We start from the raw sequence: 11314 nt of genomic DNA, 5'->3' as shown, positions 1-11314 counted from the left end.
TTTCAGAGAACTATTACCTCAGTATATTGCATGCGACAAAATTATGACAAATTTCACTATGAACAAGGTTAAATAGGCATTTATGGTGCCTTTTTATGCTACAATTTTAATATAATAATGACACAGGGTGGTCGGAAACAGCGTGCACTGGGTATATCAGCGGTAGTCTGCTGGTCATACTGATAAATAATTTTGGAAAACATAATTGGGTATCTCATGCCATTGTCATTTTATTAGCTAATCAGATTGCCCTGCAGGTGAATTCCAATAGGCTCAATGTGCACATGGCTTAAGGCCAGAATGAAGAAAAATACTTGGCCAGGGGAAGGATTTGAACGCGGACTTCCGAGCTGACAGGACCGGGCCATTGCAAGTAGGTTTGTGTTTGTTGCTCATTTCTTGGCATCAGTAGCTGTCACTTGTGGAGATGTTCTTTCAATCAGTCATGAATGATCCGCGTTTAGGGCTGTTGCCCATGTGGCAGGTTCCCTATCAGTTGTTTACCTAGCCTTTTCTTAAACATGTTCAAAGAACCTGGAAATTTTATTGAACATTTTTCCTGATAGATGAATCCAATCCCTTATTCATTGTCCTATAAATAAATATGTGCCCCAATTTGTCCCCCTGAATTCCAACTTCATCTTCATATTATGATATTTTCTACTTTTGAAAGCTCCGCTCAAGCTTATTCATCTGCTGCACTATCTCCTTGCTGATAGAATGGAACATACCACTGATTGCATATTATAAACTTAATTTTGGGTCCGTATTGACAGAGTATTAAGTGAAAACTTTATGACAGATAGCTTGAGGTCCCTCCTATTCAATGCAACTTATAATCTTTTAGTTAACATATGCTTTATTTTCTTTGTGTTAAAAGGCATAATCCTCTAAGAGACCAATTCTCCTGTGCTGCGATCTCTGTGACGTTCTAGTAACTATGATTGTAAGCTTCAAAGTATATCAGCAGTTATAACATGAAATAATGTTCTCATTTTGTCAAAAGCCTAGAAAAGAACTAAATGTTCAACTATGAGTGCCTTAATACCAAAACACAGTGTCCGTATCTTAATCGGTTCACGAGTTATTTGACGTGGACATCTTTAGCTGAATAACCTTGCATAATTTGTGAATAACTGTAGATAGGATCAAATACAGTAGAGACAATACGCGACACTTACGGATTTAGCCTTGCTAAAATGGGAGACAATTCGATGGTGGCGCTCCTAGCGACTTGACCTGAAAATATCGCGCTAAATTCAAGTATCAATGGAAATGTATATACGGAAATGGATAAATAAATTACGTCTAGAAAGAAAGTGTTATTGAGATATTAACTTCGAAGTTGCTAAAGCAATTCTGGATAAATGAATGAAGAATGATTTAAAAGGTTATTATTCTAAGACTGAAATTAGACATATAAACAAGAAGTGAAATGGACTACTTTTTTAGCTTTAGCATTCCTGCCTGAACTCTTACGGTTGGATTTGTCTTTTTTCTCATTTAAAAACATTGTATCATCACATTAAGACACTTGTCAATAAAAATATCGGCACATTCCTTACACATATGATGCAATGAATTAACATTTAATGATAATAATAATGTTATTTGTTTTACGTCCCACTAACTACTATTTTACGGTTTTCAGAGACGCCGAGGTGCCGGAATTGAGTCCCGCAGGAGTTCTTTTACCTGCCAATAAATTTACCGACACGAGGCTGACGAATTTGAGCACCTTCAAATACCACCGGACTGAGCCAGGATCGAACCTGCCAAGTTGGGGTCAAAAGGTCAGCGCCTTAACCGTCTGAGCCACTCATCCCGGGAATTAACATTTAATAGCTGGACAATTTTCCTCTTAGCATGAAGCCTACTAACAGAAAGATAATCTATAAAATTCCGGCTTTAATCTGAGAAGAGGGATAAAAGAAATAAAAGTATGAAAATGTTGTCGCGAATATTTACGTACAATTAGAGTAAAAATGTAACATACCCTTGGCTGTGTAGCCGAGGATTTTTAAAGTCGCTGGCCTGGAAATGATCTGAACAGAGCTTATATACTACTTATATAAGCGTAACGTCCCTTCTTTCTTGTACACCTTATCCAAATCACTTCTGTGACATTTCAAAACGCACAGATCACACCTACAACAACACATCGGTATTGAAGGTTAACTGCTGCACTATACGGTACAATAAAATACGCGTATTACATTTTAAGCCAGTTAAAATATGGGTCGAGCAGGTCAGAAAAAATCTCTGTCACTGTAAGAATATATATGCAAACACAATATTACTTACATTTTCTTGTCACGAGGGAACCTGAAGAACGGCAGCGCATTCTTCTCTACTTCATAGTTACTGCAGCCAAACACAGCACATACCTTTCCCCTCATGTTGAGAGGAGATATCAAGGAATGACACACGCTACTATTTTATTATGTCAACTCACTGAAAACGCATAAATAACACCAAAGAATTCACACAAAAATACACGTGATGTTATGAGAGAATCGGTAGTTTTCAGGTCTACTCGCTAGAGAGATCTCCAATAGCTTTCAATCGATATCTCGCTCAGTGTCGCGTATTGTCTCTACTGTATTTGATAGGATGTACACCTACCTTGATGCCTCGCAGCTGTTGTCGACAGGATAGCTTCCTGTGATGCAGATCGGGCCAGAGGCGTTCTCTTTGATGACTCCCCTTCAGTGATATGTGTTTTTAAGTACCAAATCCTCCCAGAAGTATTTCTGCTGACATATTTTACTTCTTTTGAATAAACAACAAAGCAGGCTGTGCGATGTGACATCTCTTCAAAATAGCCTACATCCACAACTTACGGACATCATCTTACAGTAGTCACATACAATTAGACACTATTACACATTGCACCGTCTTATACCAAAGTACCTAATTATGAAGCGAATATTATGCAAATGTTTATTATTATTTCCTTCGTCACCAAAGTATCTGTAAACACAAGCAGTGGTCATATGACACTGAATGTGGGTCTGATAACGATGTACACCTACCTGTCGAAAGAATTGGAGCAAACTCAGGCATTTTAGAATATATGTTCCACTCATGCATAATGGTGGTTGCATATGCAACAAGTCGCATCTTGCCCCATCTTGAGTTCGAATAATGCACGCCTGTAGTATTCACATAGGTGTACTACCGCTGCATACAATGCGAGAATCCTGTCTGAATTATCACTTGATATCTTATCTGATTTGTAAGCAGAATCTTCATCACTGTCATCTATTTCTGAACCCAATTCTCCTGATAAAATATCCAAGAGATCACTATAATTGAGCCAGCATGAGGACGTTTGTACAGTAACACAGCTGACAGATTTGGTGCGATCCACACCCGGCACATTTCGGTAGAGGTCACGGCAAGGAGAATTTGAATTTCAATAACAGCTGCATTCTAGTGGACAACCTCCAAGCAATGGACGGGAACCATAACGGATACATGCTGCTGCCTATAAACACACGCGAAAAAATCACACCTGTATGATATATGGGCACCGTCCACAATCAGGAAAAGAGTGCGCTCATATCCCATACAGGCATAATGTTGAAAGTGTTAACATAAGTACCTACTGTACCATTCTACTCTGGTACTAATATAACTAATAACGAAAACCTGCTACTCTTTACTGGTGAATACAAGCAACTGCCATGGTCTCAGGGTAGTTCTGTATAATGCTCTGTTAATGGCGGCCACAGATTGATCCCCGCAATGAGCAATGAAATATTGGTATCACTATATAATACAGGTAGAGAAAATACTTGTTGCTCGGTGAAAACAAGCAGTTATCCTGGTTCCCGAGTACTTAGTTGTATTCAGGACTCGGTTACTGAACACTCGCGGTTCAATCCCCATAATGTGCAACTAATTTTGTGGCCCGGTTCTGTTGGTACTGAAAAATATCTGCTGTATTTTCAATATCCTATTTTTTACTGCTGGTTTTGCTAATACATTGTGATGATTATCAATATCTTCTTCTACTGCCGCTCTTCCCACAACTGTGGTGTCGTGGGTGCGAACTGCGTCAAACATGTGGACTTGGTCCTGTTTTACAGCCGGATGTCTTTCGTGACGCCAATCCTATATGAAGAGATGTAATCACTATTGCACGTTTCTGAGGTCAATCAATCACTGCTGATCTGCATTTAGAGCAGTCGGCCAGTGGCAGATTCCCTATCTGTTGTTTTCCTAGCCTTTTCTTAAATGATTGCAAACAAATTGGAAATTTATTGAAAATCTCCCTTGGTATGTTATTCCAATCCCTAACTCCCCATCCTATAAACAAATATTTGCCCCAATTTGTTCTCTTGAATTCAGACTTTATCTTCATATTGTGATCTTTCCTACTTTTAAAGACTTATTATTCTACTAATGTCGTTCCACGCCATCTCTCCACTGACAGCTTGGAACATGACTTGTAACATACCATTTAGTCAAGTAGTTTGTCTCCCCCCCCCCCCCCAATTATTCCCAGCCCAAACTTCGCAACGCTTTTGTAATGTTACTCCTTTCTTAGAAATCACCCAGAATAAAATGAGCTGCTTTTCTTTGGATTTTGTCCAGTTCTTGAATCAAGTAATCCTGATGAGGGTCCCATACACTGGAACCATACTCTAGTTGGGGTCTTGCCAGAGAATTTTATGCCCTCTCCTTTACATCCTTATTACAACACATAAATATCCTCATAACCATGTGCAGAGATCTGTACCCTTTATTTACAATCGTATTTATGTGATTACACCAATGAAGATATTTCCTTATATTAACACCTAGGAACTTACAATGATCCTCAAAAGGAACTTTGACCCTATCCATGCAGTAATTAAAACTGAGAGGATGTTTCCTATTTGTGAAACTCACAACCTGACTTTTAACCCTGTTTATCATCACACCATTGGCTACTGTAATGTGGTGTGTTACCTGAACACAAAAAGGAGAATGCTGGGACAAACACAAACACCCAGTCCCAAAGCCAAAGGAATTGATCAGAAGATATTAAAATCCCTAATCCGGCCATGCATCGAACCCAAGACCCTCTCAACTGAAGGGAAGTACACTGAAAATTCAGCCAAGGAGTTGGACTATTATTGTTATCATTATAATGTATGGGAAAACTAAACTTGATGCTAGGAGATACTTATAACTTGGTCCTTTTAAGAGATGAATAGCCACAAAAGCTTGAATTCAAGAATATATCCATCACAATAGTCATACGGTGAAAATGAATGAGTCATAAATGATCGGAAGTGACCTTTCTTGTCACTTTTGTTATGTACAGGTTTTAGTTAAAACAGATATTTTGGGGGATATTCAGAAATTTGTGAAAAATATTACAATTGTGAAAATATCCATTGTTTTTCTTCACATGGTAAAATCACATGAAAGATAGAAGATAGGAAATTATATTCTAAACCACTTTTGTTATGTACAGGATTTTGACATGGCAAATATTAAAGGAGAAATCTGGCATTCACTGCCGTAGCCTCCATAAAATTACCAACCCATACTGCTATTACCATTAAAGTGCATGAGACAACTCTACTCATTCTTAGGTGCATCTTATAATGTGCTACTTTCAGAGCTGAAAGAAAGCAATTGTCCAGTTTCATTTTAAAAGCCTTTTTGGATCTGTTTCTGCATCCAGAAGCACAACAGCCTGGGATAATTTTCTTCAAAACTTAGACCTCAGAAATACGTAAATTCACACACATTTTAACACTAATAACACTAAATAAGCCCCCGTGTTCAATGAAAATATATTTTTGGTATTATTAAAATTAAAACAGATAGCCTACGCTTCACTGAAATTGCATAAAGAGTGATATTACCCTCTACTGAATACATATGTTTTAATCAGCTGACGGGACATTTGGCTAAAAGATGGCACAACCAATCAGAATGAAGCATTCGTTGGCCACACTGTACATACAGTCACTATATGATCGATGAGGAAGTCAGAAGATACCACTGACTGCACAACATACTGCACGTCACAATGCTTGCTCGATGTCCTGTTCGTTCCCGTAAGTTAAGAATTTCATTATGATCCTATTGATGATTGGTATAGTCTTGTTCATTGGCAAGGCATTCGTCAACCAGTGGCTTCTTTTATTTGGGGTTGAAGTCACATGGACTAAGATATACGAATGCTGTTCGACTTCAGTTATTTTCATTTCATGCCGCTGTCATGAGACATCAGAAACAGAAAGCATGATCACGGCCAGACTCTAGCACCCGTATCCCTACTGTCAGAAATATTACGAAGTATATGACACGTACCTTAAATGCATGTATTACACATTTAGTGCTGGCATATTTTTTGGGAAATAAAAAACAGTTGCCATGATTTCTGAATCAATCTTCATATACATGTATATCAATTTAAAGCATAGAAATAGCAACAAAAGGTGATGCAAGGAACAAAAAGATTAAACTAATAATAAAAGGTTGTATAGTAAAAAATATTTAAACAAGTATAAACAATTATTAGAAGGTACAAAAATCCTAGCTTAAAACTGGCTGAAATAATTTAGTGCTCTGACTGAAAAATATTTTTTATGTAATTTGTGCAGTATAAGCTTATGTTGGAGATCCAGTATATTTATTTTAGAACATTAGTTTCTTTATTTAAATGAACAAAACTTTTACTTCATCACATTTCAGGAATACCACCGTGGTGGATTGGTATCTTCATACCCTCGTCTTTTTGGTGTTATGACCCAAGTCCTTGTAAAAGTTCACACGTACACCACCAACGTCACATCCAAGGACATTTCCACTTTACTTCCTGGACAACTGCATACCACTCGCATATAGTGTGGGATACTGCCGGGAGCTGGCAAGTTTTGAACTTCTTCGGCACCACAGAGAGACTCCACAATCTTCACAATAAAATGATACCTTAACATAAGTTTATCTTGATCTGTATTTTGAGTATACAGAATATAGCATTGAGGATAGCCACTTCAACAATATGAAAAAAAGAAGTTTGTACCAGTTCCTATGGATAGCTCGTTGAACTGACAAATGAACAATTTTCTGATCAGATACATCAATCTCCCCCCCCCCCCCACCTCATCATCTTTGTATATTTTCTCACTACCAATGATACAACAACCACCCAACCAGATCTATGTTTCACCTTAATGTTGATGGCTGAACATGCAGTAAATTAAAGTGTTTATTCCTGGAGGAAGATTTCTTTTTTCCTATGGCTGTGAACAGTAGCAGTGAAAAGAGAATTCTGCTCCCAGGTCAACGGAAGTATACCAGTTGTCAACAACAATATGGTATCCCTTTTCCAAATATACTGTTCAGTAAACTGAAAACATCAAACCCCAATCCTTTACCACTTTGTATAGAACCTCCAGAATTTATAGGTGAATACACACTGAACTATAACGTCCGACTCGTTGGCTGAACGGTCAGCGTACTGGCCTTCGGTCCAGAGGGTCCCGGGTTCGATTCCCGGTCGGGTCGGGGATTTTAACCTTAATTGGTTACTTCCAATGGCACGGGGGCTGGGTGAATGTGTTATCTTCATCACCATTTTCATCCTCATCACGACGCGCAGGTCGCCTACGGGAGTCAAATAGAAAGACCTGCACCTGGCGAGCCGAACCCGTCCTGGGATATTCCGGTACTAAAAGCCATACGACATTTCATTTTTACTGAACTATAACGTATATGACGAACACGGTTCACACGCCTTGAAAAGTTTAATTCCCCACTGGTGGTGATGCTTATTTGGCAGATACTGCATCAAATGTCTCGCTGATACTGAGTGTTTTCCCTGGTACATAGTAATTTTTTAAATAAGAGTTGAAATGATCAACGCAAGATGTAACTCTGAGGAGAGGATCATAGTCCAGGTCACCTGGTTTCTTGCTGCATGTGTTGTCTAGAATATGGAAAAAAATCTGTTTATTTGTAGGAAAGTAGATATCTCTTGCCATCACTTTTCTAAAGAATGGTGTGTCTTGACTAGGGTGTTGAGCTGGCCAATAACTTGACAAGTTCTTTTTCTTCATGAGACCCATACTTATTACTAGGCCAATAAACATTTTAAACTGCCATCGCAATTCCATGGACATAGACTAAATCGACTGCAAAGCACCTAACTTATGGAGGTACTGTTTGGCTTAACAATTAGTCTCTTGCACTAATAACCTCGGGAACCAAAGCAGGAAAAAAACAGAAAGAAGTAAAATTTAGGGGCTGCATTATGGGAAGGCATATTTCTCGGTCCTTCATCATTATCAGTATCAGGGGAAACACTTTTCCAAGGAATTGCTTTCTGGTTGTTCCATATCACACCATTCACCTTCAATGCCTACCATACCAGTAACCTGAAAACCTACTGTAGAGCCTGGGACATCACAAATGTACAATGAGTCACCAGATTTTGGGACACTCAGTGATAATGTACCCAATTCACTCACATTTTCAGTTTCACCATTTAACAAACCTCCCCTGTGAATCATGTGACCTTGCCACGGAGGGGAAGCATGCGTGTACCAATGAGGCAGGTAGCCGAGCCGTAGGTGTAACCTTATCGGATGGGTATTTGTCGATAGACCAGACTAATGAATGGTTCATTGAAAGGAGGGTAGCAGTATTTCGGAATTTGCAAGGGCGGCAGTCCAAATGATTAACTGATATGGTCTTAAATAATACTTCTTTAGCTGTGTTGATACTGCTACACGGCTGAAAGCAACGGGAAACTACAGCCATAACTAACTCCCAAGGACATACAGCTCTAACTGTATGAATGGTGTACTGATGTTGGCTTCCTCCCGGATAAAATATTCCGGAGGTAAAATAGTCCCCCATTCAGATCTCTGGGTGGGGACTACAGGAGAGGGGCAATCATCAGGAAGATGGACACTGACATTTTGCGAGTCGGAGCGTGGAGTGTTAGAAGTTTGAATCGCTGTGGTAGGTTAGAGAATCTGAAAAGGGAGATGGATAGACTAACGTTAGATGTAGGTGTTATAAGTGAAGTAAGTTGGCAGGAAGAGCTGGATTTCTGGTCAGGCGACTACAAAATTATCAACACAAAATCAAACAGGGGAAATAAAGGAGTAGGTTTATTAATAAGAAAATGGGGCAGCATGTAAGCTACTATGACCAGCATGGTGACAGGATTATTGTGGTCATGATAGACACCAAGCCAATGCCCACCACAATAGTGCACATCTATATGCCTACTAGTTCAGTGGATGATAAAGAAATCGAAAGAATATATGAAGAGATAGAAGATTTAATACAGTATGTAAAAGGTGATGAGAATCTAGTTGTGATGGGAGACTGGAATTCAGTGGTAGGCCAAGGAAGAGAATGTGATACAGTGGGAGAATTTGGGTTGGGATAAATGAATGAAAGAGGAAACCGGCTGGTTGAATTCTGCACTGATCACAATTTAGTCCTCGCTAACACCTGGTTCAAACACCACAAACGATGGCTGTATACATGGAGAGACCTGGAGACAATGGAAGGTATCGAATAGACTTCATTATGATTAGGCAGAGATTTAGAAACCATGGATTGCAAGACTTTCCCACGAGCAGATGTGGACTCTGACCACAACATGTTGGTCATGAAATGCCATCTGAAGTTGAAGAAAGGAAGGAATGCAAGATGGGATCTAGACAAGTTGAAAGAAAATAGTGTGAGGGATTGTTTCAAGGAACATATAACACAGGGACTAAATGAAAAGGATGAAGGAAACACATTAGAGGAAGAATGGAAAGTCAAGAAGAATGAGATCAGTAAGGCTGCTGAAGAAAAGTTAGGAAGAAAGGAAAGATCACCTAAGAAACAATGGATAACTCAAGAGATACTAGACCCGACTGACGAACGACGAAGGTACAAGAATGCAAAAAAAAAAAAAATGAGGAGGGCAGAAAAGAACACAGGCAAATAAAGAATGAAATAGATAGAAAGTGCAGGACAGCTAAGGAAGAATGGCTGAAAGAAACGTGCAAGTATGTTGAAGGTTGTATGGCCCTAGGAAAGGTACATTCTGCGTACAGGAAAATCAAGGAAACCTTTGGAGAAAGGAAAAGTAGGTGTATGAATATTAAAAGCTAAGATGGAAAACCACTTCTGCGGAAAGAAGACAAGTCAGAAAGATGGCAGGAACATATCCAACATATCCAACAGTTGTATCCCTCAGAATGACTGACTGCCTTAGGAGAAACCAGCATGGAGAGGTTATTCCATTTAGTGTTTAAGATGTATGATACAGGAGAGTGCCATCTGATTTTCGGCACAATGCTGTTATACCTATTTCCAAGAAAACCGGTGCTGTCAAGTGTGAAAACTCCCGCACCATTAGTTTAGTATCTGAGGCCTGAAAAATTTTAATACACATTATTTACAGAAGAATGGAAAGATAAGTTGAAACTGACTTGGGAGAAGATCAGTTTAGCTTTAGAAGAAATGTGGGAACATGTTAAGCAATCCTGACTTTATGCCTGATGTTACAGGACTGAATTAAGAAAGACAAGCCCATGTTCGTGGCATTCGTAGATCTAGAAAAGACATTTGATAATGCTGACTGGACCAAGCAGTTTGGGATTCTGAAAGTGATCAGGATCAGATACCGAGAAAGGAGAATTATCTGCAATCTATACAAAAATCAGTCTCCAGTGATAAGAAATGGGGGGCTTTGAAAAAGAGGCATCAATCCGGAAAGGAGTGAGGCAAGGCTGCAGTTTGTCCCCTCTCCTTCTCAGTGTTTACATAGAACAGGCAATAATGGAAATCAAAGAGGAATTTGGAAAGGGTATCAAAGTTCTAGGAGAGGAAATCTAAACCCTGAGATTTGCCGATGATATTTTTATTTTATCTGACACTGGAGAAATTGCTACTTGGGTAGCAAAATAAGTAATGATGGCAGAAGTAAGGAGGACATAAAATGTAGACTAGCAAAAACAAGGAAGGCCATTTTACAGAAAAGAAATTTGTTCACCTTGAACATTGATATAGGAATTAGAAAGATGTTTTCAAAGACCTACGTCTGGAGCGTGGCATTGTATGGAAGTCAAACATGGAAGATAAAGAGTTCAGAAACAAAGAGAATAGAAGCTTTTGAAATGCGGTGTTACAGAAAAATGCTGAAGGTGAGATGGGTAGATAGAATCACGAATGAAGAGATCCTGAATCGAACTGGTGAGAGGATATCGATTTTGCTAAATTTGATGAGAACAAGAGATAGAATAATAGGGTACATCTTAAGACACTCAGGTCTTGTACAGTTGGTTTTTGAGAG

At 39.0% G+C, this 11314-nt stretch overlaps 1 protein-coding gene across 1 annotated transcript in view; it reads right to left on the bottom strand.

Moving 5' to 3' along the window:
- LOC136885771 (gastrula zinc finger protein XlCGF57.1-like) overlaps window positions 1–11314 on the bottom strand; it is a 712640-nt gene that overhangs the window by 227619 nt on the left and 473707 nt on the right. The gene's annotated exons all lie outside the window — the stretch shown is intronic.

Source organism: Anabrus simplex, chromosome 14, assembly GCF_040414725.1.
Source record: "Anabrus simplex isolate iqAnaSimp1 chromosome 14, ASM4041472v1, whole genome shotgun sequence".
In the NCBI taxonomy this organism is placed as follows: Eukaryota; Metazoa; Arthropoda; class Insecta; order Orthoptera; family Tettigoniidae; genus Anabrus; species Anabrus simplex.
The sequence above is the reverse complement of the archived record's forward strand: the minus strand, read 5'-3'. Positions and strand labels throughout refer to the sequence as shown.